We start from the raw sequence: 17,809 nt of genomic DNA, 5'->3' as shown, positions 1-17,809 counted from the left end.
AATCCACCTGCCTCAGCCTCCCAAACTATTGGGATTACGGGCGTGAGACACTGTGCCTGGCTGTATTTTACTATTTGGAAATCACAGTGCATCTTAAAATTGATGGCTTCTTGTAACCACTTTCAACCAGGTGGCTGTCATGATTTAGTGCTAGCATCAAGGCAGGTTAGTTACGATGAAATACAGTGTGTGTTTATATACTCACACAGTTAGAAATCGACCCTTTTAAAAATTATGTCTTTTTAAAAATAATGTTAGTTCCATCAGAACTAATGCATTGATAACTAAATGTCTGTGGTTCATTGTCATAAGTCTACACCTGACCTCTCTATTTTGTGCACATAGGGAATTCGTAATATCACTGTTCAATCAGTCATTCACCCTCTAGTGATCATCATTCTACCTGATTGCACTTTTTCAAAGGCATAAAAAGCCAACAATTGCACTTTTAATAATCAAGTATAACACAAAGCAGAGTACTTTGGGAGTTTTAACAGGATATATTATTGGTAACTGGCTATGATGCCACCCCCTCTGGGTGCCACATTTGCCTGTTAACCAAGAAATGTAGACATGGTGCCTTATCCCAACATTTCTGAAATTATATCTCAAGGAATCACCAGTGCTTACTAGTCTTGAAAATGAAGGAGGATTTTATAGTTAAAGAAACTAAAGAAGCTTATAAAGTAGCATCTATTAAATCCCCTCTTAAGGAACAAGCAAAAGCACTTCACCAGCTTATCAAAAGACTAAAGAGAAGAGAAAAAAAAAGACTATTCCAGTGAAGAAAATGGTTGAACTTTGTTTAAACTGGTGTGTGGCAAACTTCACTGTTGAAATACTGATTCCCATGACCTATTACCTTTGTAGGTGGGTGAAATTGCATTGGGAAATGCTGCTATAACCAAAAGATAATTTCACTCACCATGTCTGGTTGTTAGCTGTGATGGAATGGCAGCATCATGCTCTCAGTTACAAGTGAAAATCTTCGTTGTAGCTAAGTAGGGGTGCCTCCTGAGTTTAATTAAATGCCATTTCACTATCTCTTTCTACACTTGTATGGTATTTAATTTGTTAATGTGATGATTTATTCTGACAGATTCACTGACTTTTTCCCCATTCCTGGATATTCCAGTTAGTCACGGCATCCTTCTGATGCATTGCTTGATTTCATTTTGCCATTTTATTTAGTATTTTTGCATCTCATGAGTGACATTATACAGTAGTTTTCTTTGTTATTGTATTTTTGTTTGTTTTGGTATTGCAGTAGCCTGTTCTTTAATATTGTATGATCCTGTTAGGTTATTTTGTTTGATCCTTGACTACTTTTCTAGTTCCATCTGTTGCATTTTTTTTTTTTTTTTTTGTCTTTTAATTCCTACTTCAGGCATAACAGATTTATTGAGTGTTCAGCACAGTTCCTTTAAGGAACCTTCATAGCCATGTAGTACTAGCCAAGATCCATATAAAAGAAGCATCCCAACATGGCCCCTTGTTGAAAATCCTTCATTATGTGTTCTTAAGAATAATGTGTTGGGAAGTCAGAACTTCCTTATAGGGCTGTTATGTTCATACTTGTACATGTCTTTTGGAGCACACGTGTACACGTTTCTTTCTGTATACATGGGGAGTGGAATTGCTGGGGTGTGGTCATGGATACATATCTGTTCAACTTTTTAGTAAGTTTAAGTTCTTCTGAACAGTTTGCCAAACAAATGAACTGACTTATACTCTCACCAGCAGTATATCAATGTTCTGCTTTCTCCACATCTTTGATAATACTTGACATCTTCAGTTTAAAGAATATTTTCATTACTCTTATAGGTAATAGAGTGGCATTTGATTGTTGATAATTGTGGCTTAATTTTCCATTTTCTGATTGTTGCCTATTTGTATATTCTTGCAATTTTTCTCTGCTCCTTGCTCCGGGCATTGGATACCTTCGATGTGTCTGTTTCTTACAGAGCCTCTGTTCAGTTTGGAGGACAACAATTAACACCTAGGCCATGACACGTGACATTATTCTCTCTCTCTCTCTCTCTGTGTGTGTGTGTTTATTCCCCACCTGATAGTGAGCTGGTTTTGATGGCTGTGATGGAATCAGCTTTATCTCTGCATCTCCCGTTCCCAGTATAAACCATAACCCTTAGTTGTTTGATTCAGTTAGGATACACTTCATAGAAATTAAAATACCACACTGGGGCCGGGCGCGGTGGCTCACGCCTGTAATCCCAGCACTTTGGGAGGCCGAGGCAGGCAGATCACGAGGTCAGGAGATCGAGACCATCCTGGCTAACAAGGCGAAACCCCGTCTCTACTAAAAATACAAAAAAAAAAAAAAAAAAAAATTAGCTGGGCGTGGTGACGTATGCCTTTAGACGCAGCTACTCGGGAGGCTGAGGCAGGAGAATGGCATGAACCCGGGAGGCAGAGCTCGCAGTGAGCTGAGGTAGCGCCCTGGACACCAGCCTGGTGACACAGTGAGACTCTGTCTCAAGAAAAAAAAAAAAAAAAATACCACACTGGCTAGAACAATAAGGAAGTATATTGAATGATATAATATGCTTTCAGAGGGACAGTGGGCTCCAGATATTTTTGATTCATCAGCAACATTAAGTTTTCAGAGGCTCAGTTTCTCTTCCATTTTCCACTCTGCACTCCCCACTGTTGGCTGGCACCATGATGGCTGGCAGGCTTCCTGATATTACAAACAGACATGACAACATCCACAGAAAATAATAACGGAGAGCATCTCCTGTGACAGAAGCAAGGAAACATTTCCCATTAGCCAGCAGCGTACATCTGCTTTTAGTTGCTCAAATGGGTTATATGTAATTCCTGAAATAATCATTGGTATTACTTTAAATTAACCATAGACTCTCAAAGGTTTTATTAAAATAAAAAATCAGACTCTTAAGTTTCATTAGCTTTCTATATATATGTGAGACATAAGTGATCCTTCATTTTAAAAAGTAAAATTACAAATATGTATAAATTTCATAAGATAATTTAAATTAAATGTATATATTAAGACCACCAAACAATTTCAGCTTTTTAGAGATTAATGTTAATTTTTTTTTTTTTGAGACGGAGTGTCGCTCTTTTTGCCCAGGCTGGAGTGCAATGTCACGATCTCAGCTCACCGCAACCTCCGCCTCCCAGGTTCAAGCGATTCTCCTGCCTCAGCCTCCCTAGTAGCATGTGCCACCACGCCTGGCTAATTTTGTATTTTTAGTAGAGACAGGGTTTCTCCATGTTGATCAGGCTGGTCTCGAACTCCCGACCTCAGGTGATCCGCTCGCCTCGGCCTTCCAAAGTACTAGGATTACAGGCATGAGCCACCGCGCCCGGACTTAATGTTAATTTTTAAAAGCAGAAATCCTGAAATATAAAATCTATATTGTTAGAACATTTACTAGGAATTTTTCGTGATATAGAATATTATCTGATTGTTTGTAGATGTAGGGGACAGGGAGAATATTTTTGGTCTAACCTTGTTAAGTATTTTTTCTTCCAGACTCAGAGGAGTCTACGCTTAATTTCTGGAATTCTGTTAGTTAACCTGAAGACTGAGAAGGCCAAGATTTACAATGTGGAAATGAAACCAAGTTGTAATTGGAATTTGGGTGTGAAGGGGGCCAGCCCCTCCACAACCTGTGGGTGTTTCTTGTCAGGTGGGATGAGAGACTGAGAAAAGAAGTAAGACAAAGAGACAAAATATAGAGAAAGAACAGTGGGCCCAGGGGACCGGTGCTCAGCATACGGGAGGACCCGCGCGCCGGCTCTGGTCTCTGAGTTCCCTCAGTATTTATTGATTACTATCTCTACCATCTTGGAGAGGGGGATGTGGCAGGACAATAGGGTAATAGTGAGGAGAGGGTCAGCAGGAAAACATGTGAACAAAGGTCTCTGTGTCATAAATAAGTTTAAGGAAAGGTGCTGTGCCTGGATGTGCATGCACACAAACATCTCAGTGCAATAAAGAGCAGTATTGCCGCCAGCATGTCTCACCTCCAGCCCTAAGACGATTTTCTCCTATCTCAGTACATAGAACATACTATCGGATTTTACACTGAGACATTCTATTCCCAGGGATGAGCAGGAGACAGATGCCTTCCTCTTACCTCAACTGCAGAGGGGCCTTCCTCTTTTACTAATCCTCCTCAGCACAGACCCTTTACGGGTGTTGGGCTGGGGGACAGTCAGGTCTTTCCCTTTGCATGAGGCTATATCTCAGGCTATCACATGGGGAGAAACCTTGGACAATACCTGGCTTTCCTAGGCAAAAGTCCCTGCGGCCTTCTGCAGTGTATTGTGTCCCTGAGTACTTGAGATTAGAGAATGGTGATGACTTTTACCAAGCATACTGCCTTCAAGCACTTTTTTTAACAAAGCACATCCTGCACAGCTCTAAATCCATTAAATCTTGAGTCAACACAGCACATGTCTCTGCAAGTACAGGGTTGGGGCTAGGGTTACAGATTAACAGCATCTCAAGGCAGAAGAATTTCTCTTAGTACAGAACAAAATGGAGTCTCTTACGTCTACCTCTTTCTACATAGATGCAGTAACAGTCTGATCTCTCTTTCTTTTCCTCACAGGGTGAACATATTTACTCAATTCATTTTTTTTTTTTTTTATTTGAGACAGAGTCTCTCTCTGTCACCCAGGCTGGAGTACAGTGGCGTGATCTCACTGCAACCTCTGCCTCCCGGGTTCAAGTGATTCTCCTGCTTCAGCCTCCGAATAGCTGGGACTACAAGCGTGCACCACCGTGCCCAGCTAATTTTTGTATTTTTAGTAGAGACAGGGTTTTGCCATGTAGGCCAGGCGGGTCTTGAACTCCTGGCTTCAAGTGATCCACCTGCCTCCACCTCCCAAAGTGCTGGGATTACAGGTGTGAGCCACCACACCCGGCCTCAGTTCATTTTTACAGCACACATACATAGCACTAAATTCAAAAGAAACAAAAATCTTATCTCTCACCTTTTCTGAAGCTATAAAATCATCCTTTTCAGAGACGACTACACTTTCCAGCCTCTTCTGTGTTCTTGAGCAGATAGTCCATGTAAATAGCAGAGTACATTGCCTTAGAGTAGACATTCAAGATTTGAAAGTATTCCTTTAATATCTCATAATTCAGTGTTAGTCATATACCAGTGTCATTATGGATTTCATCAATAAAAATTTTGGTTCAGTTTATTTTCACTGTACCCAAGTAGTGGAGGAAGGGTCTGCAGTGTCCTTGGCCACATTTTAAAAATATAGTTCATTCTGGACTGTTTGCCCAGATCTCTGCCTGGTACACAAGAGATATTGTGGCCTCTACCACCATCACCACTGGGATTCTCTTCACCTCTCTCTTCTACTGAATTTCTTGTTTTCTACTCATTCATTTTGGTGGAAAATCCTTTCCACTTGCTTTCTTTGAAGAGGTGACTTGGAAATAATTCATGTGGTTGAAAGGATTTTATTCTACCCTTCTGTTTTTGGTGTCTCCCTATTCTTGGCCAGCAGGTTCCTAGGCATGTTCTTTTCATAGTAGATGGCAGAAACACAAGAGGCTGAGCCAAAGCATGTTTAAAGTATCTATATCCATTGTAATCCACCCAAATTCTGTTGACGAGAGACATGGCCAAGCCCAACACCAATGGGGCAGGGATGAGCTCTGCCAAGGGCGGAGAGTAAGGGAAGAATTGTGGGCAAATACTCTAAGCTACCAGATTCATACCAACATTAGTGGCATCACTGTGAGTCAACACATTCCACTGTGGGGGGCAACTGAGAAATCATTAATGGTTTCATTGAGAATAGTTTATTCCCATGACTTTAGTCAACTGGAAAATATAAACCTTTACTATAAAAATGTTCCCAGTTGGGCTGGGCGCAGTAGCTCACGCCTGTAATTCCAGCACGTTGGGAGGCCAAGGAGAGCGGATCACAAAGGTCAGGAGATGGAGACCTTCCTGGCTAACATGGTGAAACCCCATCTCTACTAAAAATACAAAAAAAAAAAAAAAAAAAATTAGCTAGGTGTGGTGGTGGACGCCTGTAGTCCCAGCTACTCGGGAGGCTGAGGCAGGAGAATGGTGTGAACCCGGGAGGCGGAGCTTGCAGTAAGCCGAGGTTGTGCCACTGCACTCCAGCCTGGGCGACAGAGTGAGACTCCGCCTCAAAAAAAAAAAAAGTTCCTGGTTGTTACATGAATATATAAAATTTCTATCTATTTTGTACACGTTTAACAATAGCAAAACAGTTGAGTAAATGATTCTATATTAATATTGCTTAAAATGAGTCTTATGGCTTGTAGCAGAATGATTAAAGTCACAAAGTATGTCTGTTCATGAATAATTGTGGGGATAAAAGCAGGAAGAAAGGAGAAAATCTGACCATTTTGGTTTGAGTGAGAAGGAGAAAGATTTTAGGAGAACATGTCTTGTCTGTGTGTGTTAGTTTTGGAATTATTTCTACAGCTGCGGACTTCTAGAGAGAATTTACAGTGAATTTTGGGGTGGTCATTCAACAGTGGAAAATCTGTGCGTCACTGCCCCATCCCATAGTACAGCTTATTAAACTAAAAGCAAAGCAGTGTTCTCAAAGCAAAGCTAATTTTCTGTCTGTGCAAACTTGGGCACAATGCCTATGTATTCTTTATAAATAAACAAGAAGAAGGAAGGAACAAAGAATATATAAAACAACCAGAAAATATTCAATAAAATGACAGGAGTATGCCCTCACTTATTCATAATAACTTTGCATATAAACAGATTAAATTTCATATTTAAAATATATAGACTGGCTAAATGGATAAAAAAAAAACCAAGACCTACCTATACACTGCCTCTAAGAAACTCACTTCACCTATAAAGACACACATAGGCTAGAAGTGAAGAGATGAAAAAAAGGTATTCCATGCAAATAGAAACCAAAAGTGAGCAGGAATAGCTATATGCATATTAGACAAAACAAATTTTAGGTCAAAAACTGTCAAAAGAGACAAAGAAGAACATTATATGATAACAAAGGGATCAATTAAGGAAGAAAATATAACAATTTTAAGTATATATGCACCCAACACTGGAACATTCAGATTTATAAAGCTAATATTATTAGATCTAAAGAGAGAGATAAAGCCAAATACAGTAATAGTTCAGGACTTTCACACTTTACTCTCAGCATTGGACAGATTATCTAGAAAGAAAATTAACAAATATTGGATTTCAACTGCACCAGAGATGAAATACAACTAACATATTTATGGAATATTTTGCTCAGTGGGTGCAGAATACACATTTTTTTCATCAGCATAATAAATACCTGCATCAAAAATAGAAAATTTCCAATAAACAACCTAATTATGCATCTCAAGGATCTAGAAAAGAAGAATAAGCCCAATTAGTAGAGAGAAATAATAAAAATCAGAGCAAAAATAAAATTGAGAGTAAAATATAGAATAGAGCAATGAAACAAAAAATTGTTTTTTTGAAACAATAAAATCAACAATTAGCTAGACTAAATAAGAGAAGAGAGAAGACCCAAATAAATAAAATTAGAAATGAAAAATGAGACATTACAATGGATACCACAGAAATAAAAAAGGATCATTAGACAATACTATGAAAAAATATATGCCAATACAATTTTAAAATTAGAGGAAATGGATAAATTACTGGACATATACAACCTCCTAAGATTGAACCACGAAGAAATAGAAAACCTGAAAAGACTAATGACAGGTAACGAGATTAAATCAGTAATAAAAAAACTCCCAAAAAGAAAAGTCCAGGAATGGATGGCTTTAATTACCGAATTCTACCAAATCTTTAGAGAATTAATACCAATTTTTCTGAAAATTTTCCAAAACATTGAAGCAGAGGGAACTGTTCCTACATCATTTTATAGGACCAGCATAAACCTGATACCCAAGTCAGATAAGAATGCAACAAAAGAAAACTATAGGCCAATATCCTTGATGAACAGAGATGCAAAAACCTCAGCAAAATACTAGCAAATGGAATACAACAATACATCAAAAAGACAATACACTATGATCAAGAGGGATTTATTGCAGGAATGCAAAAATGGTTCAACATATGGAAATCAATAAATGCGATACATCACATCAACAGAATGAAAGATAAAAACCATATGATCACCCCAATAGAAGCAGAAAAAGCATTTGATAAAATTCAACATTCCTTCATGATAAAAACTGTCAATAAATTAGGTATAGAAGGAAAGTTCCTCAACACAATAAAGATCATATATGACAAACCCAAAGCTGTCATCATACTGAATGCAGAAAAGCTGAACGATTTTCCTCTAAGATCTGGAACAAAACAAGGATGCCCATTCTCAGCACTCTTATTCAACATAATACTGGAAGTCCTAGTTGGAGCTATTAGGCAAGAGAAAAATAATGGGTATCCAAACTGGAAAGAAGGAAGTCAAATTGTTCTTGTTTGCAGACAAGATAATTTTCTATATAGAAAAACCTAAAGACTCTACCAAAAAACTCTTAGAACAGATAAACAAATTCACTTAAGTTGCAGGATACAAAGTCAACATGCAAAAATCAGTAGCATTTCTACACATGAACAACAAACCAGTTGAAAAAGAAATAAAAAAGGCAGTCTCATTTTCTAAAGCTGCAAAAACATCAACAACAACAAAAACCTAGGAAGAAGCTTAACCAAGGAGGTAAAAGATCTCTATAAGGAAAACTACAAACTGCTGATGAAAGAAATTGAAGAGGATACAAGTAAATGTAAAAACACCTTATACTCATGGATTGGAAGAATTAATATTGTTAAAATAACCATACTACCAAAAGGAATCTATGGATTCAGTGAAATCCCTATCAAAATACCCATGACATTCTTCACAACAGAAAAAAATCTCACAATTTGTATGGAACCACAAAAGACCTCAAATAGTCAAAGCAATCTTGAGCAAAAAGAACAAAGCTGGAGGCATCATACAATGAAACTTCAAAATACACAACAAAGCTGCAGTAACCCAAACAGCATGGTACTGGCATAAAAATGCACACAGACCAATGGAAAGAATAGAGAACCCAGAAATTAATCCATATATACACAGTCAACTGATTTTTGTCAGAGGTTGAAGAACACTCATTGGAGAAAGGACGTTCTCTTCAATAAATATTGCTGGGAAAACGGTATGTCCATATGCAAAAGAATGAATCTAGACACCTATCTTTCATGCTATACAAAAATAAACTCAAAATGGATCAAATATCAAATATAAGACCCCAAACCACAAAACTAGTAGAGGAAAATATGTGGGAAATGTTTCAGGACACTGGTCTGGGAAAAATTTTTAATGATTTTTTTTTTAATAAGACCACAGGTGACAAAAGCAAAAATAAGCAAATGAAATTATATCAAACTAAAAAGTTTCTCACAGCAGAGGAAACAATCATCAGTGAAAAGACAACCTACAGAATTGGAGAAAATGTTTGCAAACTATTTATCTAACAGGGGATTAATATCCAGAATATACATTTCAACAGCAAAAAATTTTTGGTTAAAAAATGGGCAAATTATTTGAATAGGCATTTCTCAAAAGAAGACACAGAAATGGATGACAAATATATGAAAAATTCCCAGCCTTATCATCAGGTAAATGCAAATCAAAACCAAAATGAAGTGTCATCTCATCCCACTTAGGATGGTTATTATCAAAATGACAAAAAAATTAAGTGCTAGCAAAAATGTGGAGAAAAGGGAACTCTTATATACTGGTGATGGGAATGTAACCTTGTATGGCCACTATGGAAAACAGTATGAAGGCTCCTCAAAAAAACCTATGAATAGAAGTAACCATACGGTCCAGCAATCCCACCCAGACATTTATCAAAGGATAGGATATCTGTATATCCAAGAGACATCTACATCCCCATATTTATTGCAACACTATTTATAATAGCTAAGACATGAAATCAACCTGGGTGTCCAACAACAAACGAATGGATAAAGAAAATGTGGTATATATATACACAGTGGAGTACTAAGCCATAAAAAGAATGAAATCCTGTCATTCACAGTAACATGGATGGAAGTGTAGGACATTATGTTAAATGAAATAAGCCAGGAACAGAAAGTTAACTGCCACATGTTCTCATTCATATGTGGAAACCAAAAAAGTTGATCTCATAGAAGTAAAAAGTAGAACAGAGGATACTATAGGTTGGGAAGGGGAGAATATGAACAGATTTGTGAAGGATAAAAATATCACAGCTAGATAGGAAAAATAAATTCTAGTATTCTATACTACGGTGGGATGCCTATAGTTAACAGTAATATACAGTTTCAAATAGAAGGAGGATATTGAATATTCCCAACACAGAGAAATGAAATATGTGAAATGATGGCTATGCTAATTACTCTGATCTAATCACTATGCATTATATATATGTGTGTGTGTGTATATATATATAAACATCACTATGTACCACATAAATATGTACACTTGTCAATTTTTAAGTTTCTATAAGTAAAATAGTAGGTTTTTAACCCTATAAAGTGTTTCATAACAATTTAATTGTAATCATGCAAATGAATATATGCTTAGGTGCTAATTAGGAAAAAGTTACTAGAAATAATTTAAGTATTACATATCTTTACAAGTATTTCTCTACTTCCGGAGGTGGAGAGGGAAGAGAGATATATCACTAAGTCAGAGCAAGGGGATTGGGAATTCATATGTGTATCAAGAATTATCTGTATACCGCATAAATAATAATTCTTGAATGTATGTAGCAATCTTTAGATACATAGATGCTGTTTTAATAAATGACAAAATATTTAAAAAGTTAAAATATATTAAATCTCATACACACGAACACTTACAGACCGTACATGGTACCATTTGCAGTTGAGAGAAATGTAATTGATTGTCAAAATGCAGTATTAAATTATAACTGCATAAAATTAACTGTAGAGCATACTGTACTATTATGATAATATCATAGCCACCTTCAGTTGTTATTGCAGTGAACGAAAGTGTTGCAAGTATTCACTTAAAACACTATGTGATACTAGTCATTTCCGTGGGACCAGTTTGTCTCTCCAGTAAATTATGTATTGCAGTAAAAAGTGATCTCTTGCCGTTCTCATATATTTTTCATCATGCGCAGTGCAATATTGTAAACCATGAATAACAGCATGGGGCCCATACAAAGCACTGCTAGTGACATTTGAAGTGCTCCCAAGAAGCCGAGAAAAGTTATTACATTACAAGAAAAGGATGAATTCCTTGTCATGTACCATAGACTGAGGTCTGCAGCTGCAGTTGCCTGCCGTTTCAGACAGATGATTCATCTTATAAACAGATTATGTAAACATGTTATTGATAAATACAGTACAGTACTATAAATGTATTTTCTCTTTTTTATGATTTTCTTTAAAATATTTTTCTTTCTCAGCCAGCACTTTGGGAGGCTGAGGCAGGTAGATCACCTGAGGTCAGGAGTTCAAGACCAGCCTGGCTAACATGGTGAAACCGTCTCTACTAAAAATACAAAAAATTAGCTGGGCGTCGTGGTATCTGCCTGTAGTCCCAGCTACTAGGGAGACTGAAGCACAAAAATCACTGGAACTCCAGAGGCAGAGGTTTCAGTGAGCTGAGATCATGCCATTGCACTCTAGCCTGGGCAACAGAGCAAGACTCTGTCTTGAAAAAAATTTTTCTTTCTCTAGCTTACTTCATTTTATGAATACAGTGTGTAATACATATAGCATACAAAATTGTGTTGACTGTTTACGTTATTGGTAATTCTCAATAGGAGGTTGTTAGTATAAGTACCAATTGGTGGAGTCAAAAGTTATATGTTGATTTCTGACTGTGCAGGGGGTTGGCACTCCTAACCTCTGGACTTTCAAGGGTCAACTGTAGTTGTTATACTGTATTTTTAAAATTTTGCATTTTTATTGTATTGTTATTTTTTTGGTCCTTGGTTGAATCTGCAGATGCATAATCCACAAATACAGAGGGCAGACTGTGTTTGCTTTACTAGTATTTAATTTTGGTTAATGTGCATGTATGATTTATGAATGATGGCAATAGCTATGCATCATAGCAGAAATGATGGCAGAAAGTTGGATGTTTATGCCCTATAGTGTGTTTTTGAAGGCAGAATACTGCTAGGTGAAATTGACAAGACCTAAATATATAGAGAAATATACCATGTTCATGGATTGAAATCCCACATTGTTAAGATGTTTATTCTTCCCAAATTGATACGAAGATTCAATGCAATCCTAACAAAAATCCCAGCAAACATTTTGTAAATCTTTCCAAACTAATTCTAAAATGTACATAGAAATAAAAAGGTCTAGAATTGTCAAGAGCAGTCTTGAAGAGGAAAAACATTGGGATATTTAGTTTACCTTGTTTCAAAGCTTAAGACAGAGCTATTTCACAGAGTGTAGTAGTTGTATAAGGAAAGTTATATTTATCAGTGTAACAGAAGAGAGGGTCCAGAAATAATTCCAAATATATACAACCAATTGATTTATAAGAGTCACCTATGCAAATCAATGAGGGAATTTATTTTTTATCTTAAAAAATTTGGAGAGATTCTATAATAAAAAATTCCTGCAAACTATTCAAACTCCATCAATAGAAGAACAGATGAATAAACTATGGTATAGTCATACCTTGAATATTACTAAACAATAAAAAGCTATAAACTAATCTAAGCAATAACATAGCAGAATCTCAAATTTTTATACTGAACGAAAGAATTCAGGCACAGTAGTATTCATAATGTATGATTCCATTTACATGAAGATCAAGATAAGGTAAAACACATTAATTATAATAGAAATCAGAACAATGGTAGCCTTAGGAGAATGAAAGATAAGAAGCAAGAGAGAACTTTTAGGAATGATGGAAATGTTCTATAAATGTCTCCCTGTTGCAGATACTCTGAATTTTTGATGAGTTGGCGATGAGTCCTTACATGGAAACACTCATGGAAAGTATCAGCTCTGGGTTTTTTTTGTTTGCTTGTTTTTGTTTTTTTTTTTTTTGAGACAGAGTCTCGCTCTGTCGCCCGGGCTGGAGTGCAGTGGCCAGATCTCAGCTCACTGCAAGCTCCGCCTCCCGGGTTTATGCCATTCTCCTGCCTCAGCCTCCCGTGTAGCTGGGACTACAGGCGCCCGCCACCTCGCCCGGCTAGTTTTTTGTATTTTTTAGTAGAGACGGGGTTTCACAGTGTTAGCGAGGATGGTCTCGATCTCCTGACCTCGTGATCCGCCCGTCTCGGCCTCCCAAAGTGCTAGGATTACAGGCTTGAGCCACCGCGCCCGGCCCTGGTTTGTTTTTGTTTGTTCTATTTTTTGTTTTTGACAAGAGTCTTACTCTGTTGCCCAGGTTGGAGGGCAGTGGCACCATCTTGGCTCTCTGCAACCTCTGCCTCCCAAGTTCAAGCAATTCTTGTGCTTCAGCCTCCCGAGGAGCTGGGATTACAGGCATGCATCACTGCACCAGGCTAATTTTTGTATTTCTAGTAACATCAGGGTTTTGCCATGTTGGCCAGGCCAAGAACTTCTGGCTTCAAGTGATCTGCGTGCTTCGGCCTCCCAAATGCTGAGATTACAGGCATGAGCCATTGCACCCTGCCTTGATGTATTTATTTGAATACTTTGAAAAGAACAAGAGTTACGGTGATACTAAAGAAATAATAATTAGTAATCAAATGGAAATACTTAGTAGTTTATAATTAAATTATTATTCTAGGTTGAAAAATAAGTATGGACAAATTTTAAAATTTAAAATGAAGGCATATTATGCAGAATTGAGTGGAGACCAGTACTATGCTCAGAATTGTAAAAAGTGAGCCTGGAAGGTAATATACTATTAATTTCATGATTAATGTCAATTGCAATTTGCTGTGAGAGAGCAAAACAAAAAAGCTGTTTATTACATAACAAATTAAATTGTTAAAGAGGAAAATATTGTGAAACATTTTCAGCAAATACACAATAAATTTGATGAGACTTTTCTTTCGATAAGCAAAATGGAATAGATGAAGTTAGTTGCCTGAAATTAGAATTAAATGTCCAACCAAAATATTTAAACAATTTTTAATTTTTAAACAGAATCTGAGTTTGTAGCCTTTTTGATCTATAAAATGGCTCTGATTCTTGCACAAAAAAGAAATTTTGGATATAGAGATAAGATAAATTATTAGTTTAGTTGCAAAAATCTTGTTAGCAAATTCTGAGAAAGACTAACATGATCTTATAAAAAGTAAAAAAAATTTAAGTCACCTAAAAACTGCTCATAGAATACAAAATATTTCTAACAATATCATGGATCAATTAATTCAAAGTTAGCAAAAGCTTCAAGTCCTCCTCTTTAGCCATATATGAGTTATGCAATATAAGATAATGTAGCCCAATTGATACTGTGGGTACATTTTGTCTCAAAATATTCCCAAATAAAAAAAGGTGTCAATTCACAGCCTACAAAACCAGAGTCATGATATAGATATTTTTGTCTTTTATATCTGTCAAAGAAAAATTTCTGTTAGGTATGAAAAAATATTTCTATCACAATAGATGATACACCAGCTGTATTAGGTTAAAAATCTGAATTCCTTGAAATTTTAATGCAAGAGACCAATGTCTCCCTAACTGCTTTGCTCTACTGTATAAAGAGTATACCTATGAAGTATACACATGTAAATATTATGAATCACAACTACTTCATGGAACTGTTAAAAGAAATAGAGGCCAGGCACGGTGGCTGACGCCTGTAATCCCAGCATTTTGGAAGGCTGAGGTGGGCGATCATGAGGTCAGGAGATCGAGACCATCCTGGCTAACACGGTGAAACCCCGTCTCTACTAAAAATACAAAATATTAGCTAGGCATGGTGGTGGGCACCTGTAGTCCCAGCTACTTGGGAGGCTGAGGCAGGAGAATGGAATGAACCTGGGAGGTGGAGCTTGCAATGAGCTGAGATTATACCACTGCACTCTAGCCTAGGTGATAGAGAGACTCCATCTCAAAAACAAAACAAAACAAAACAAAACATAAATAGACGACAATTTATCTTATGTTCTTTCCCAGTGTTCACCTGTTTAATGGTGTAAGAGATTTACAAAGATTTCTTGTACTTTGAACTCCAGTTCAAGATTTTCTTTAAGGAAAGTTTCCCAAATATTTAATAATCAAGGAAAAAAAGACAGTGATTTTTTTCTCACCAGTATCACATTGCGTATGAATAAACAAAATCTGAAACTCCAAGGAAAGGAAAAGCTTTTTTGTGACCTAGTCAAAATAATAGGAACATTCATTGAAATGAAAACTTTTCACAGTATAAGTTCATAAAAATGATGTTATATATTTTTCTAGTATGAATCAATATAGAGAGGATTTTAACAGGACTCAAAAGCCTTGTGAAAAGATGCATGCAATGAAGAAATAGGTAATCTTAGTAAAGAAATAGGAACTATAAAAGTACTAAAGGAAAATTCTAGAACTGAAAAATGTAGCATCTGAAATTAAACAATTTGATAGATAGGCTTAGCAGCAGAACTGAAATGATAGAAAAAAAGAATAAGTGAACTTGAAAATAGAGTAACAGAAGTTGTCCAAGCTGAAGAACAGAAAAAAAATACTGAAGATAAATAACAAAGACAGTGACCTGTGGGAGAGTACCAAAAGATTTAATGTATCAGTAGAGTAAATGCTGAAAAAATATTTGAAGATATAATGGCCAAGAATTTCTGGAATTTGTTGAAAGGCACATGTGTACAAATTTCAGAGGCTCAGAGTATCCCAAGCAGGATTAACACAAAGAAAACCATACCTAGGCACATCATACTCAAACCAAAGGTAATAAGAAAATCTGGAAAGGACCCAGAGAAAAAGGACACATTACATACAGAGAAAAAATAATTCAAATGACTTCTTCTTGCAATCTATTGAGACCTGAAGACCAGAAGTCAGTGATTTATATATATATATATGAAACAATATATATCTCTTCACCTTTATAAGTATATATGTGTGTGTATTCTTTGTGTGTGTGCATATACACACACATATATTCATATATCTCCAAAAAAACTGCCAACACATAATTCTATAGCCAGAAAAAATCCTTAAAAAATAAAGGCATTTCAGTAAAAGAAACTATGAAAATTCATCACCAGCAGATGTTCACTCCAAGAAATGCTAAGTTCCTCAAAGTGTAGAGAAATGATATCAGAGGAAAATTCAGATCTCTGGAAAGAAATAAAGAGCATGGGAAATAGTAAGTATATGGGTAAATATAAATGATGAGGATTTTCATCTTAATTTCTTTAAGCAACTGGGTGTAGCACTGTGTGCCTATAGTCTCAGCTACTCCAGAGGTTGAGGCAGGAGGATTGCCTTAGCCCAGGAGTTCCAGGCTATAGTGTGCTATATCACATCTGTGAATAGCCACTGAATTCTAGCCTGGGCAACATAGCAATACCCCATCTCTAAACATAGAATAGAGAAGACTGTTTAAATTTCCAACATGACTTTTCAGGGATTACTTATTTAATTGCAAAGAAAAAATTCGCCCATACAATGGAAGGAGCTGGTGGTCAATACATGAATCAAGGGATAAAACCTAGTTTCACTTGTAGGCCACCTGACATTTTACAATATTAAGTACATGATACAATCTATGAAGTAGTCTTTTAAAAATGTTTAATATGAAACCCAATGAAGCCTCTAATTATAACCTCCAGGTCACAGTAAATATAGAGGACAAAGAAACAAGTTAATCACACCTTCAGAAACAATAAGACAAACATGGGATGTGCAACACTATTTAGGTCAAATCTAAAGTCTTCAAAAAGTCTATGCCACAAAATGATGAAGGGTAGGCTCTCGACTAAAAGAGACTTAATCAGCCATAATCATATAAAATATATGAGATTGGTTCTTGACTTGTAAAAAAGCCAGTGCTAAAAGACATTATTTTAAAAATCGGAGAAATTTGCAAATGGAGTGAATATTTTAAGACATTATAAGGTTACTTAATTTTTTTGTGACAATAGTTAAGTAGACATCTAGAAGATTTATCTTTGGTCCTAGCAGTTGTATGTTGCTTTTTAGAGGTGAATGATACTTAAAACATTCACTCAAAAAATAGGAAAAATTATGTATGTAATACATATATTCATGTGTAGTAAGTATGATATCTATGTCTATGTATATACATAGATATGAGACATGTATGGGTATATATGTATTTGTGTGTATATGTGTGTTAGTATACACATATAAAAAAGAGAGACATCAGATGTAGTGAAACTAGGTGACGGGCAAACAAGCCTTCATTGCACCACTGTAAACAGTTACCTTTTCTCTAAGTATGTAAATCTTAACATTTTCATAAACTTGGGGAAAACTTTTCCAAGTTAATATCCGTCTTTTGGCTACCTAACTGTTCATTTCTAATTTATTTTAATTGTAGAGGATGCCAGATGTATGTTATCTGTATTATAGAATTTGTGAAAAAATTTCTTTAAACCACTCTCTAATTTTCAACAGCTATACTTTCATTATTCAATAAATACGCAGTATTTATTCCAGCATTAATCTTCAGGGGTATGAATTTTGAATTTAAAAATTTCTCATTTAATATATTCTACAGGATTTTGTCCAGAATAAATTATATGCAGTGATGATAGAACATTTTCAAAATATCACGCTCATAGGGTCTTCCTTCTATAAAATTTATTTTTAGTAATTCTAACAATTATCATAAAAATAATATATTTAGTAAGCAAATA

This window comes from Piliocolobus tephrosceles, chromosome 21 (genome assembly GCF_002776525.5).
Source record: "Piliocolobus tephrosceles isolate RC106 chromosome 21, ASM277652v3, whole genome shotgun sequence".
Lineage (NCBI taxonomy): Eukaryota > Metazoa > Chordata > Mammalia > Primates > Cercopithecidae > Piliocolobus > Piliocolobus tephrosceles.
The sequence above is the reverse complement of the archived record's forward strand: the minus strand, read 5'-3'. Positions refer to the sequence as shown.